Genomic DNA, 13,778 nt, shown 5'->3' with positions numbered 1-13,778 from the left:
GTTAGGTGCTTTATCAACACGTACTCAGGAATTGCTCCTTCCCCAGCGCCGCCAGAATTTAGGAGAACTGTGGAAACACACCTGCTCTTCTCTAGCACATTTTCATCAGCTGCAAAGGGTGCTATTCCCAGCATGCACTCCCGGATGCAGCGAGGAAGGTCGAACCCAGAACCGGGCAAGGACAGCTGCCCGAATTTCTACAGCCTTTGCCTCTCTGGCTGGAGAGGGTAACGACCTCGGCATTTGGCTACTGGCCAGCTGGGGAAGCAAGTCCCTCAAAAGTCAGTGCACAATACCAATACAGCTGATGGGTGCCAATAGCCAGTTTGAAATGATTGTTTCTGCCATCAAGCATGGCATGCAGACACTCTGTTCTGCAGGTCCATAGGAAAGAAAAGTATATAGACATATATCCAGGAGAAGGTTAGATGTCAGGAGGTGTGTCTTGCCAGGTAAAAGGTGACCTGATTAGATACAAGACTGGGAAGCAAGGAATGGAGCTAGTAAGGCCAAACTTCAAGAAGTTTCACAACTTGCCATGAAAACTGAGAAAGTTATCATAACTTTTTTTAGCACTAAAATGTCATAATATTCTTCATGCAAGAGAAAAGAGGAGCCTCCTGACATGTTTGCAACTCTCGAATGGCAAAGAGTCCTTGAGGGGCCATGCCACGCATCAGGCAACAGCAGGCGTTAATTAGCCTAGATTTTCTATTGAATTGTTGTGTGTGTGTGTGTGCGTGCGCACGCGTGTGTGTGTGTTTTTCTTTCCCTGGGTGTCTCATTTGCAGAATGTTCAATCATCCCCTCTCTCTTTCTGATTCTGCAGTCGTGTGTACTTCTGTGCGACTGTCGAGTCCTGACACCTGTCAAACAGTGCCACAGTAAATTGGACGTGTCAGCCCCAGTGTGCTGGTGCCAAGGTGTGAATTAGATAGAGGCTCTCACTGCTGTTCTTCTGACCTCTTTACTCCATTACTAGGACATCCTGAGACACACCAAGCCTCAGGGTATCAAAAAACACAACAAAAAGAACCCCACAAACCCATTGCAACCATTGCTTAAGGATTTAAAACAACTCTTTCTTCTGTATATGAAGGGAAAAATTTAAATAAACAGAATTTGTAAACATGCGGATTGCATTTGCAAAACTGCTAGAAAACAGGCTTCACATTTTTGTTTCTTGCCATACCAGGAGGCTCTAGGAGGCCAGCAAGAAAAGGGAAAGTGAGTGAGTAGTTAGCGGAGCTTTCAGATGAAAAGACGCATAAGTCATTCTGCACAAAGAAAAATATTTGTTTATATTGTGCCCATCTCTGTAGATGTGGTTACCAGAAAACTCTGCGCAAACAAAAAACCCCAAAACAATGCGTATGACTGAAATCACCCCGATTCCAGTTCCTTACCTTGCACGGAGGTTGGGGGGTTTGTTTTGTTTTTTAAAACAACAGCTCCCAGAACAAAAGGCTGATTTGTGCAGCAGGCAGTTCTGGGGACCACCTATTGCACAGGGCTATAGACACATATGGTGCTGCACAATAACAAATAAGAACAACAATAAAGAAAGCTGCACCCACTTTGCTCAGTACGGTGTTCTCAAAGTTACACAGTAAGAAGCAATTATCCCAAAGTGGCAATTTTATTTGAAAATAACATTTAAATTAAAATGGGCATTTCAGGGCCTCCTGCTGAAGAGTGACATGGGCTGTTCAGGGGCCCACTGTCACTTTGTCAGCTGTCACATGCTGCCTTCTGCTAAATGGGCGCAGTTTGCCTTTACCCTTTATCCAGACTCTTAAAAATGCCGTATGCATTTTATGAAGACCAACTAAGTGGGATTGCATCTCTGACAGCTGTTCCAGCTTGGATTCTGTGAAAGTGCTTTGCATACATCTATCTTTTCTGCTAACAATTTGGATAGATAACAAAAGCTGAGGGGAGAGGGGTGAGTGGGCTGGGGACAGGGATGGAACAAAGAGCTTTCGCGCCCCAGTCACCTGTTAGCATCCAGCCCAGGGTAACACCAACTAACGTGGATGTTTCATGAGAAGTCAGTTCGGTGGCTTTGGTTAAATGAAATTTAGGTCTTGTGATTCCTCGCAGTAGGCAGGTACCTCCTGCAAAACCCCACCACAGTCAAGCGTCCTTGTAGAGCTGGGGGAAGAAGAGGTGCCATTCTGGTCTCGGGCAACAAGAACTATTGACCATCAGTACAAAGCTGACAGTGTGAGAGGGATGCAGGACTCCACTGGATGCCTTTACATTTGGTAAATTCTGAGCTGCTCCTTAGAATTTGGCGATTTTCCTTATTCTCTCCCCTCCTCTTTTTAACCAACACATTTGATTATTAAAAATTGCCATCTAACAAAACCTGTCCTTCAATCAATACATAGCCATGCTGAACCTTTAATGCTGTAAGTTACCAGTTTAACAGCTCTCACAACAACCTTCTCTTGAGTTGAGAGACCTAAAATACATTTTACGTTTCAGATATTTACCGGAGCTCCTATGTACACAAACATACATTCTTCAATATACGCAGACACATTCAACAGCAGACCCACATTCTCTCTAGTCCTCCTTTTGCTGCTGATATATCCTGTAGAAACCCTTTTGGTTGTCCTTCACATCCCTTACCAGGTTCACCTCCGGGTGGGCTTTGGCTTTCCTAACCCTATAGTTGCATGCTTGGACAGTATCTCTGTAATCCTCCTGGGTGTCCTGTCTAGGAGGAGGTGATCCCCAAAACTAACATAGCCCTCCTGAACCCCCCTTCTCTCCAGGACCATATCCCATGGGATAAGGACAAAATGTTCTGATGAAACCGGCAATTCCTATTGGCAAGGCAGAAGAAAGGCATAAATTCAACATAATGCCAATGAAATGATTCACTAGAATCCCTAGTTACATATATTGAGGACTTTGTAATTATAAAGAGTTAAATTGCTAAATATTTGAATATTTTTAAAATAAAACCTTGTATCTAATAGCTGAATGCTTTGACAAGAACACTACAATGTGATGTATACAGTTACTATTATTATTTGATTTCAACAGTGCTGGCAAACAACAGAATCGGGGTCCCTTTGTGCTAGCAAGGCACCATCTGCAAAAAACTCAAACCAAACATACCAAAATGAAATGAAAGACCAAGTGCATATGAGAGAAGCACTACTTTTCTACAGGGATTAGCAGAAGCCTCGGGGTAGCTACCCGTCCCTTTTCCTTTCCAAGTGGTAGTGGTCCATTTTCTGCACCTCCTACACAGGGTAGCTGAAGCAACTGGTGTTTACCAAAACTTTTTTTTTTTTGAGGGTCAAGAAGAAGAAGAAGGTTTCCCACTAAGAAGGCCAGTGTTTTGGGTCAAAAGTTTTCTTGCTCCATTAGTCTCTCTGTGCCTTGACTCCCTTTCGCAACATGAATGTATTTTCATGCTAGATTACATTACAAAGATTTTCAGAGCGGTGAGATTTTCACGTCTATGGTAATGAGGACCACTTCAATACTTAGAGTAGATGGAATGTGTGCAGGAGATCTACTGATGGGAGGTAAATTCTAATTTCTTCCTGCTTTTATTGCTGATTAAAGTCAAGAAATGTCTGTAGTTTGCTCCATTCTGTGTTGTGACATCTCACATAATCACTGACAATAGTTTAGGGTATTATCTGATCTATGAAAGTACATGTATTTAAAAAGAGGTAAAAGTCTTAAACCCAACATATTAAACATGAAAGAGGTGTCTGGTTTACTTGTTCAAAGTAGGGGATTTGCTCCCAGGAGTGACACATCTATTACTAATTAAACAATTAATTTATTATGCAGCACTTGCAGAAAACAACATATTTGAAGTCTGAAAACATCTGCTAAAGAATGGAAAATAATTTGGATACAAATAATTATCTTCAGGATTTTTCTTTACACTGGAATATGCTTAACACAATCCAAATGTTGTTTTCCCAGAGCTAAATGATAGTCACTGTCACTGGTAATGCACAGGCAAAGGAGAGCAATAACGGGTAGTCATTTTTGCTAAACATGCCTGTTTCTGAATCATTTTAGGGCATGTGTAGAAAGAGACAGACAGACATGTATCTACAGGTTTAAATTGTTAGTCTGCAGGATTGGCCTTAACATAAGAGATCCTCTACCAGAAACTCACACAACAAACTGTCACTTGGCTCCCCAAGATCTTTGTGCTGGGCGGGAAGGCGAGCTTCTCCATCCCTTCCCCGTGACCAGACATCGAGAGTGAAATCTTAGGGACATTAGAGTTAGAAGAGGAATTGTCAAGATTTTAACCAAATGCTGCAGAGAAGAGCTTATTGTACTGAATACAATGGTTAAGTTTATCTCTATAAACAATCAATAGCTGTGTTGAGCGCTAGAAGTCCGGCAACGTTGCTGAGTTTCATCTTCTGAAGTAGATTATGCAGCTGGCATATGCCCCATGCACAGCACAGTCCTTAGCATCTCCCCATTCAGCTTCAGCACCGAGGAAAGCTTGTCTATTGTGGTTTTCTCTGCCAAAGCACCCAAATGCTGGAATTTGGTCAGTTTTTCTTTTCTCCATAATCCAAGATTCCTTGCAAGAAAAACCCTCTGCACATCATATATATATATATATACACACACACACACACATGAAATTGAGCAGGAAAAAAACCACAAATAAAAACTCAGTTACCTCTGTGTTGAGGATTCTAAGGTTTATCCCTCTATCTAAAGTTACAATTCAAAATGGCATCCAATATCTTGTCTATCACATCAAGAACTCCACTTAGCTAGAGCAGAGGTCCTAATCTTCCCTGCAAAGTCTCTTTCGCTACCAGCTTTCTCAAATATTTTAACACTGAAGTCCCTATCTGAGACATGATCTTTTACTCCAGCTTTTCTCTGTCATCATATTCAGATTTTTGTCTATGTTTGGCTTGCTTTCTCCACAACACCTCTAAAAATCTTTCACTAAACATCTTCATTTCTAAAATACTTCTCTAGACACCCGTTGTTTGTCACACACAAAATGGAAACATCCTTTCTCTAGTCTTAACATCTTTATATTCCTCTGAGAGCTGGGACAAAGATACTCTTCCAAGTTTACGACTGTGACATTGCAACTGTCTACAGGTGCTTCCTTTTCTAGTGCATACATAACATATATACCTCCCTCCTTTATAGCTCCTTATGATCTGTTCTCTACTACTTCTCTTTTGGTATCTAGAGGCTAATTCTGCCTTTGTACTTTTCTTTCTATCAGCTTCCATTACAATTTTTTTTAAAGTGTCTTCAAGTTTTCTCCTGTGCTGCTTTTATAATTGGGCCTTCTCTAATAATTCATAAAATGAACACACTATTTCACAATTGTTTATTAAAGCTCTCCTTTTCCATGTTGGCTGCACTTATGCTGATTGTGTGTGGAGACCACTGCTGATCATGCCATCTGATACCACCACAATTTTTGTGTGATCACCTCTTGGTTTCTAGAACGCTTATCGCTTATCTCAGACTTCATAAGAAAACCCCTTAGGCAGAGATTGTTTTTTGTATGGCACCAAGTGCAAAGAAGAGTCCTACTCAGGGGCAGGGATCTAACTGCCAGAGCGGAAAGAGACAAATTATTAATGAGGACAGCCCTACAGCTCCCTTCCTCTTGGCCACCTCCGATCAGCTGCCCTGCCCCACCTTCCTCTGCGTTTCCCAGTCCACGAGCGTAGTCACAGCTGGTAGCCCTGGCACCGGCTGGAGCAGACTTCACCGCAGCCTTCCCGTGGCACACGGCAGGATTGTGCGGCTTCCCCGGCTCAAGCCAGCACTTCGGGGCTCCCCGGTCTCCGAGAGCTCCCCTCAGCTGTGGGCACGCGGAATAATGTGTCCGGAGAGCGTGAAACAAAGGTACAGAAGCAGGACTTTCATCACAGTCCCTTTACTCTTTAAATGCGAGAAAGTTGCAGATCTTTGCGTAACAAAAAATCCTGGACTACATTGCTTTACTCCTCCGTCTCACCTCCTTCGTCTGCCACGGCAGGGTTTGCTGTCACCTCTGCTGGCCACCTCTCCTGGGGCAGCTGGACGGGGCGACGAACACACTCCTGTCTCTGAAACAACCTTCCCTGTGAACTACAGCCTCTCCTCCTCCTGCAGCACATCTAGACTGAGAAACAGCAAGTCCACAAGGGCTGGAGAGGGCACCAACAGGAGAAGACAGTCAGATGGCCAAGTAGGTTCATCAGGAGAACGATCAGTGTAACAGAATCCATGTTAATGACTGCGATCTGCAGCACCAGACAGAACACGGAGATACTGACACAAACTGGAGTTCTCCTTTTGACCCAGCAGCATCCCATCCCATCTCAAATGATATTCCTTACACAGCAAATTAAGCTGTGTGAGGTTTAATGAGCAAACATGACAGTTCTCAGGAGCTTATGGCACCGCAATGCATCTTGCAAGAAAGGGGGCTAGAGAAGGAAAATATGATCAAGCAATAAAATTAACTCTTAATTCATCACATTTCTTCCAGCTTCTAAAGATTTCATATATGTTTTATGAGAAATCAAACTCAGGGTATGACAACGGCCTAAAGCAGCAGGCTTAAACACATTGCAGCTTATTGAGCGCGTCAGAGCTCATTGAAGATGTAGGACAAAGCATGGTAAAAATACCACGCAGAACATCAAGATAAATAAATCTCAGCAACGGAGAGGAGGGGATAAAACATGGGTAGAAGCAGAGCCACATAAAACCATGGAGGTGTTCATGGAGCATGCAAGTCCAATGAGCGCATTCAGGAGGAACAAAACGTAACTGTCAAGTGATTTGAGGAGGGAAGCAAAACGGACAGAATGCCATAAAATTAAGATACATTTAGGAGAAGGAAAGAGAAGAACAAAACTTTTTTCCCCTGAGGATATTTACCCTATTAATAACTTGATAGCAGTAGTGTATTGTTGACGGTTTGATCCTAGACAGCTCTGCACAGAACGGCGTCAGCAGAGCTCTGCCCATGGATGGTTGGACACACAGTTATGCCAGAAGTCCAGAGATGCATGAGATCTGGGAACCACAGTGGCAGAGCAGACCCTGAGAAGGGACGGGATGTGTGGGCACTCGCCTGGCTTCATACGTTCTGCAAAGCTGCTTTATTGCCGCTGTATCACAGGAGGTAGCTTCAGTACTTTTGAATGTGATTAGAAAAAAGACTGGAAAATGGGATCCTCATGTTCATTATGAGAAAAGTAGTGCTTGAAATAAAGTCCCAAATATGTTTTGTAGCTGCCTTAGATATAACCATTATTAGCGGCCTTAAGAGGTGCAAGAAATTTCTATAACTGAAAATGTAACAAAGGAACCGAGTACTTGGGGAGAACAGTAGAAAAATCAAGCCTTTTTTTTTAATGTATTTTAAAGGTATACATTTCTTGCGATTTAAATTTGCCACCAAACCTCCCAGCTTCTCCCCCAGTGTACCAATTCAGAGCTACTTAGAAGGAAAAAAAGAAGAGAAAAAGGAAAATCATTAAACAACCCCCCAAAAAGAGGGCTCAATGAGGTCTCATTTCGTCGTAATGAGCTCCAATTTAACATGATCATTATTTCTGACATTAAAGGCCTGTGAATAGTGTCACATGCCCAGAAGCTATTTTTTTTTACCCTCTAATGCCAGAAATAACAAGCTGCAGTTAAGGGACAGTGAATCAGGGTCTGTAAAATTACATTAAAATAGGAATTTCACTACTGATAGAATGACTCTTATCTAGGCAGCCCTTTCTGAAGGAGGTTTCTGAAACATATGGTTATTGGATATTGGGCTGGTACCTGCCATACCTTGCACAGCAACAGACCAAAGAAAAACAGCAGAAGTCCTCCTGCCTTGGTGCACAGCTGCCTGAAGAACAACCATATTACGTTAGACCAAAGGCCCATCTAGCTCAGAAGCCTCGCTGAAGGCAGCCAGTAGTAGATGCTTAGGAGAATAATTGTAAGAACAAAAGTAACACCGGGCAACCCCTTTTTTTGGTAATAAGCATCTAGTTCCCAGCAACCTGAAGGTTACGGATTCCTAATCTGCAGTGAATACTTTATCAAGCTGGGAATTTATCAGGAAAAAACAATTCAAATCCAAAAGACTGAAAGAGCTCCCAAATTCCTGAGTTTGTTGACCTCCACTGTATTTTTTAAATTTCTACCATATAATTGTTGAAACAGGTAACAAGAACCGGATGGAGCAAGAGAGATGTGCCCATCCTATGGCTATACACACTGGTGCGAAAATACTTCTGTATTGGTCTGTCTTCCCTGATAGTTCCTAATGTTCTGTTTACTGGATGATTTCAGAAAGTTGGCTTTATTTTCAAAATCTCTTTCTTGTTAAACATTTATTGAAAAAAAAACAGTATTGCAAATATGTAGTTAAGGTTTTTTCCCCCCTCCCATGCGTTTGTTTATATTACAGACACCTAACTTCCCCCTGCTCTTTTACCATGTCAGCCTTTTGCTACTCTCCAAGCCAAATTCTACTTTTAGCATTACTTATCTCATCAGACATTGCGACTTCAGGATCTGCTCCATTTCAAGAATATTCACGAACATGCCGAGCAGCACAGAGTGTGGTGGGCTCCGTGCGCAACCTCCCTCCATCGGGAAAGACGACCATTAGCTGGCAAGCACAATCTACTCGCCCCCTGACAACGCAGTTTCCCTTGGAGCGTTCCCTGACAGATTTTTTTTGTTCAAAACTTTTTTGGGGGAATCTAATATATTCTATCACTCAATCACTTCACACCCACGAGCTTATCAGTTTCTTTGAAGTAGTGCAATAGGTTTTTGATTATTAACTTCCATTTACAAAAGCTGTGCTGATTCTTCTCCATCACGGCAAACTTATTTGTGTGTCTGCAAATTCCATTTGTGATATCCCTATTTTTTCACAACAGAAATAAAGCTTACTACTCTGAAATTCTTTACATCACCCTAGAACCTCTTAAAGAACCGTAATCACAATAAATTCCTCCACTGCTGGGCCAATTTAAACTACAGGTTACACAATACAGTAATTTGGCTATTTTGAATTTTAGTTCATTAACTCTTGGCATCTTGTCCTGACAATATGTTGCAGCTGTTTTTATTGATTTGTTTTAAAACCTTCTCCTGACATTTTAATTTGAGACGGTTTTTCATACCTATTCCCACTAAAAATAAAAGCTTCTGATGCAGTAACCTCTCAAAGCTCTTCCACAACACACACCAGTGCAGAGATCATAGTTAGCTTCTCTGCCATCGCTTTATTTTTGATAACCGCTCATTTTATAATTCAATCTTTAGTCATCTGGCACCCCTTCAGACTTCCTGGCAGCCTTTGTAATGCTGAAGTATTTGAGCAAGTACTTAGTGTTACCTTCAATGCTTTCAGCAATTTGTTCCTCAACCGTTGTTTTGTGAGGGACATGACAACACTTGTGTTATTTTGATTTTATGTTTAATTACCAAAGCTTATATTTTTTCCTTTTTTCCCTTTTCTTTAAATATGACTCTCACTTTTGGTTTTTTTTTAACAATTTCCTTTACTCTGATATTGTGTATTTGAATTGCCATCATTCCACTTAAAACATTTTAACCTTCTGGATGCTTTCTTTCCTAAAACAAAAGATAAAATTAAAAACCCCTAATTTTCATGTAGTTCTCTTTTCAAAGTTAGACTTTACTGCAGTCAGTTTTTCGTGGCTTTTTTCTTACAAAATTGCTGTGCAGTAGTTACCACCTGTACTATGTCCTCTGCACTGCAAGAAAATAAAAACAATCAGAAATGGTCTCTCCTTTCTGGGGTTCTCTCTAAGATGTTGGGTCAAATAAAAGCCATTTGGAGTATCTAAAACATTTAGCCTCTGCAAGAGTCTGTTTCACAGCTTTTAAATATGCAGTCATCTCCTTTACATCATAGGTCTAGAACACAACTACCGCTAGTTCGGCATGAATTGCTACCCGCAGGGATTCTCGTTAACTGTACTTACAGATAGTTACATTTTTACCTTAATTAATTCTACTATTTCATCTATGCATAGCTTTTCTCTTTATCAGCATGCCTTACTCCATCATTCCTACTTAATTTATACCCTTGGAAAGAAACCATGTGTTTACTGATTATCTTCCTCCTATCCAGTTTCTGAGATCTGTTCTGACAATGATTTGAAGGAGATACTGCAGAATACTCGCCTCCACGTTTAGGTGTCCAGCATTCCTGGAATTATTTTATTACTTTTAAAAGGAGTTGGGAAGGATTCTGCAGAGTACGTCTTATCTCCTCGGAGCCCTTTTAAGTCTGAGTTATACGGGGTGAGAAATGAAGGTTGTCTTGGTGGTTGGTCTCGCCGGGGGTAACAACGCCACCCGCCAAGAGTCACTTCCAGCAGCACAAGCTTAACCTTCACCCGCCGGCTGCTGGTGAATCGATGAGGTCCTCGCAGAGAAGCCCTGTGGGCAGCGGTGGAAGTGAGGGATGAACCAGCACGGTAGTCCAAAAGAATCTTTTCTCAAAGGAACGACACGGTCTTAGAAAACACAGCGTAGGAATAATCTCCTCCTGAAGGGGGTGAGAGGCCTCAGGCTGGAGCACAGCCCCAAGGAGCGAGGGGATGAGAGACGTCGGCAGCAGGGGAGCACCTCAAGCACGTGCTACGAGGTCAGGGTGTGAACATCTCTCAAACGTTCGATACCTTGACAAAACAGTGCAAATTTTAAAGCCTTTTCTTTATGCTTTTTGTTTTGAGAAGATTATTGGTTTGCTACAAGTGACCTCCCACTTTCTGCCATCTAATGCTTTCCAAACTGATTTCATAGACTCCAAAACGCATTTTCATAAAGGTGCCAAGGGCTTGATTACTTTATTTAGGGGTATGGACAAGCTGTAATGCACTGAGGCAGTCAGTGCGATGTAAAGGGAAGCTCAACTACAGATGCACTTTGGGAAGATTTGATCAATTTTACTTCCTTATATCAAATATACATGATACCGAATTTCCACACACCAAGTATAGATCCAAACATTAGGGCATGGTTCCAGAATTGCACAGAGACTCCAGCTGATCACAGCTGTCATCTCACACTCCATGTGAAATATTTAGTGTTACAAGAAAAGACAGTTTTTTAAGAAGACAAAGACACATATGCATCCTCAGAAAACATACTTGCTTGCATTCACCACATATAAAACAGGTGTGTTCAGTGGTATTGATTTCATTTTAGGATCTCTGGTACATGAAGTCCTTGCTTATGTAAACTGGAGATGAGCAGATTATTTTGGGGCTATTTTTGTCTGAGACACCTGCAAGTAAGCTGACCTCCAACTGAAACAAAGAGATTCTCAAATTAATGCATGACCCCAGCTCTCTTTCATGTGCTTGTATAAGAGCACACGCACACAAGCACGTGCGTGTGGATACTGATTTTTTTTGTGCAAGTCAATACCAGGTCTGGATATGAAGGTGCATGCTTAATTGTGAATATGTAATTAGGCATGTGCAAGACAGAGCGAGAAGCAGCAGAAAGAAGTGCAGGTTGATGTGTATCTGTGAAACCTGGCGTAAGTGCAAGGCTGAAGGAGCTTTCAAGGAAAAGGGACCCAATTTGTATCTTCATCGATAATTGGTTTGTTTGTGTGGAGCGAGCAGGCGGCTCAGGCGGAAAAGGCAGTGGAAGAAAGTGATGGAGTGAAAAAGCAAGGGCTGCGATTCCCTGCCTGATGAGTTGGAGAGAAATTGTTCGTAACTGAGGTAGGTCCCAGAGGGGTTCATTAAGTGACTGGCCCTTCACAGTACCCTGCCACATCTGACCTGGAAACATTAACATGAGGCCAGCATTACAACGCACAAGCATGAGCATGTGTGGGAAGTGAGGAGCACACGCCAGTGAGCGAGCGTGCGCCGGCATGCACGCCCGGGCGTGTAAGAGCTGACGTCCTGTGACACCACATTTGTCTGTCCCACGCGTGAAAACACCCCCCGCTCGCTCGCAGGTGGCTGCGCTCCAGGCATTTGTTGGCAAGCCTGTCCCTGCTGCCGCGGGAGGAATCGTTCCGGCACTGACAACACTGCGCAGTCGAGACCGGAGAACTGAGACAGGACATGAAACCATGGCAGGACAATGTCAGAGCCCCGCTGTAAAGGACGATGATGATGGAAGACACAGGCCGCAGAAAACTGCCTTCTGCAACGGATAACGAATATTTACCAGGAAACTAAGTGACCACTGGGACCAAGACAGGCAGGTGATGGAGGAGTAGGGAAAACCAAAAGAAAGAAAGAAGGGCAGCTTAGTGAAATGCCCCATTTTTTTCTCATTTAAAATCTGAGTATTTAAAAAATATCTAGCAGACTTCAATCCTCAGCTATACCTGAAATACAGAGTTTAGAAATATAGCTAAAAAGTGTCATGTCATCCGTCTAACAGAGTTATCCGAAAGAAACAAATGTTCAAGTCTGCGTTGATGATCTGAGTTTGCAGCAAACAGCATTTGCACTGGCCGGTGGGAGAAGTGACAGTGGGAAGAGCGTCAGGGGAATACAACATACCTACCTCAGTCACAGGTCACATTACACATGAGGAGGGAACAAAAAGACATCCCCAGCGCACTCCGTTTAACCTGTATTAACGAAGTGATTCCTACCAATAAGACCGAGTCACCTCTCCAAAACTATGTTCACGTCCTGCTTATGCATATGACTATCTCAGTCTTTCCAAAATCCGAGTCTTATCACATCCTCCATGTGCCTCCACTGGAATATGATCACAGGATTTTAAGCCTTACCATTCAATCAAAAAGTATTTTAAAAGGCTTTACACAGAAACTTAAAAGACAAAAGTAAAAAAAACAACAGCTAAAGATACTCAAAGTCTGAGTGGCTAACGGAAAATATACTGGCAACTTAGAACCAAAATATTCTAGGGAAGAGATGAAGCAAAAAGATGTGGAATATAGTTTGAAAGCTGCAGAGGAGAATTCTTTCACATTAGAAGTTACAAGGCTGGCTGGGAGGGACAGCACTGGCACTCAGCTATTCGGCAATCAGACTTCTGAAAGCTGAAGGGGTGAGAATGCGGGAGCTAACCAAATTATACAAGAGGGAAGGGAAGCAGTGACTTTCATGTTACAAAACAGTAGAACAGAGTCAATAACATTAAAAAGTGAATGGAAATAGGGCACAAAAATTGCATGAAGGAAACATGTCTGTACTTCCCCAATGGTGCTTATCAGGATGTAGTCAATTATTCATAGCCAGGCCAAAGAAAATATTGGGGTCCAAGTACAGGCAGGTTGAGTACGCAGTCCAAAAGTTTTGAGAACTTGTGAACAAGTGTGCCAATTAAAGCATTTACCTTTGCCTTGCTGCAGCTTTTTCAAATTTTCTCTTCAGGGCGTGATTCATGGCTACCTCTGCATTTGCGCAAGGCACGAACAACACGGACCTCTGCATCTGGCAAGTCCGTTAGGGTCTGCTGCCATCCCCAAATGTCGTTTGAGAACAACATAGCTGGAGAACTGTATGCTATTTTATTGTTCATTTATTGGTTCATAACATCACATGCATATGACAAGAGTTTGACTTAGCAGGGTCTTTCAAATGTGTTTTCATTTTTTTCAGGAATAATAAAAAAGCCCCCTAGTACCCATACATTAGATTTTTTCACGAATCCATGGATAAACAGTCCCAATCTGCACAAACTGAAATCAATATGAGTGACATTCACCCTCCTCAGTATGCAGACGCGTCTGTAAATACAGAGGTCCT

Source organism: Calonectris borealis, chromosome 12 (assembly GCF_964195595.1).
Source record: "Calonectris borealis chromosome 12, bCalBor7.hap1.2, whole genome shotgun sequence".
Classification (NCBI taxonomy): domain Eukaryota; kingdom Metazoa; phylum Chordata; class Aves; order Procellariiformes; family Procellariidae; genus Calonectris; species Calonectris borealis.
The sequence above is the reverse complement of the archived record's forward strand: the minus strand, read 5'-3'. Positions refer to the sequence as shown.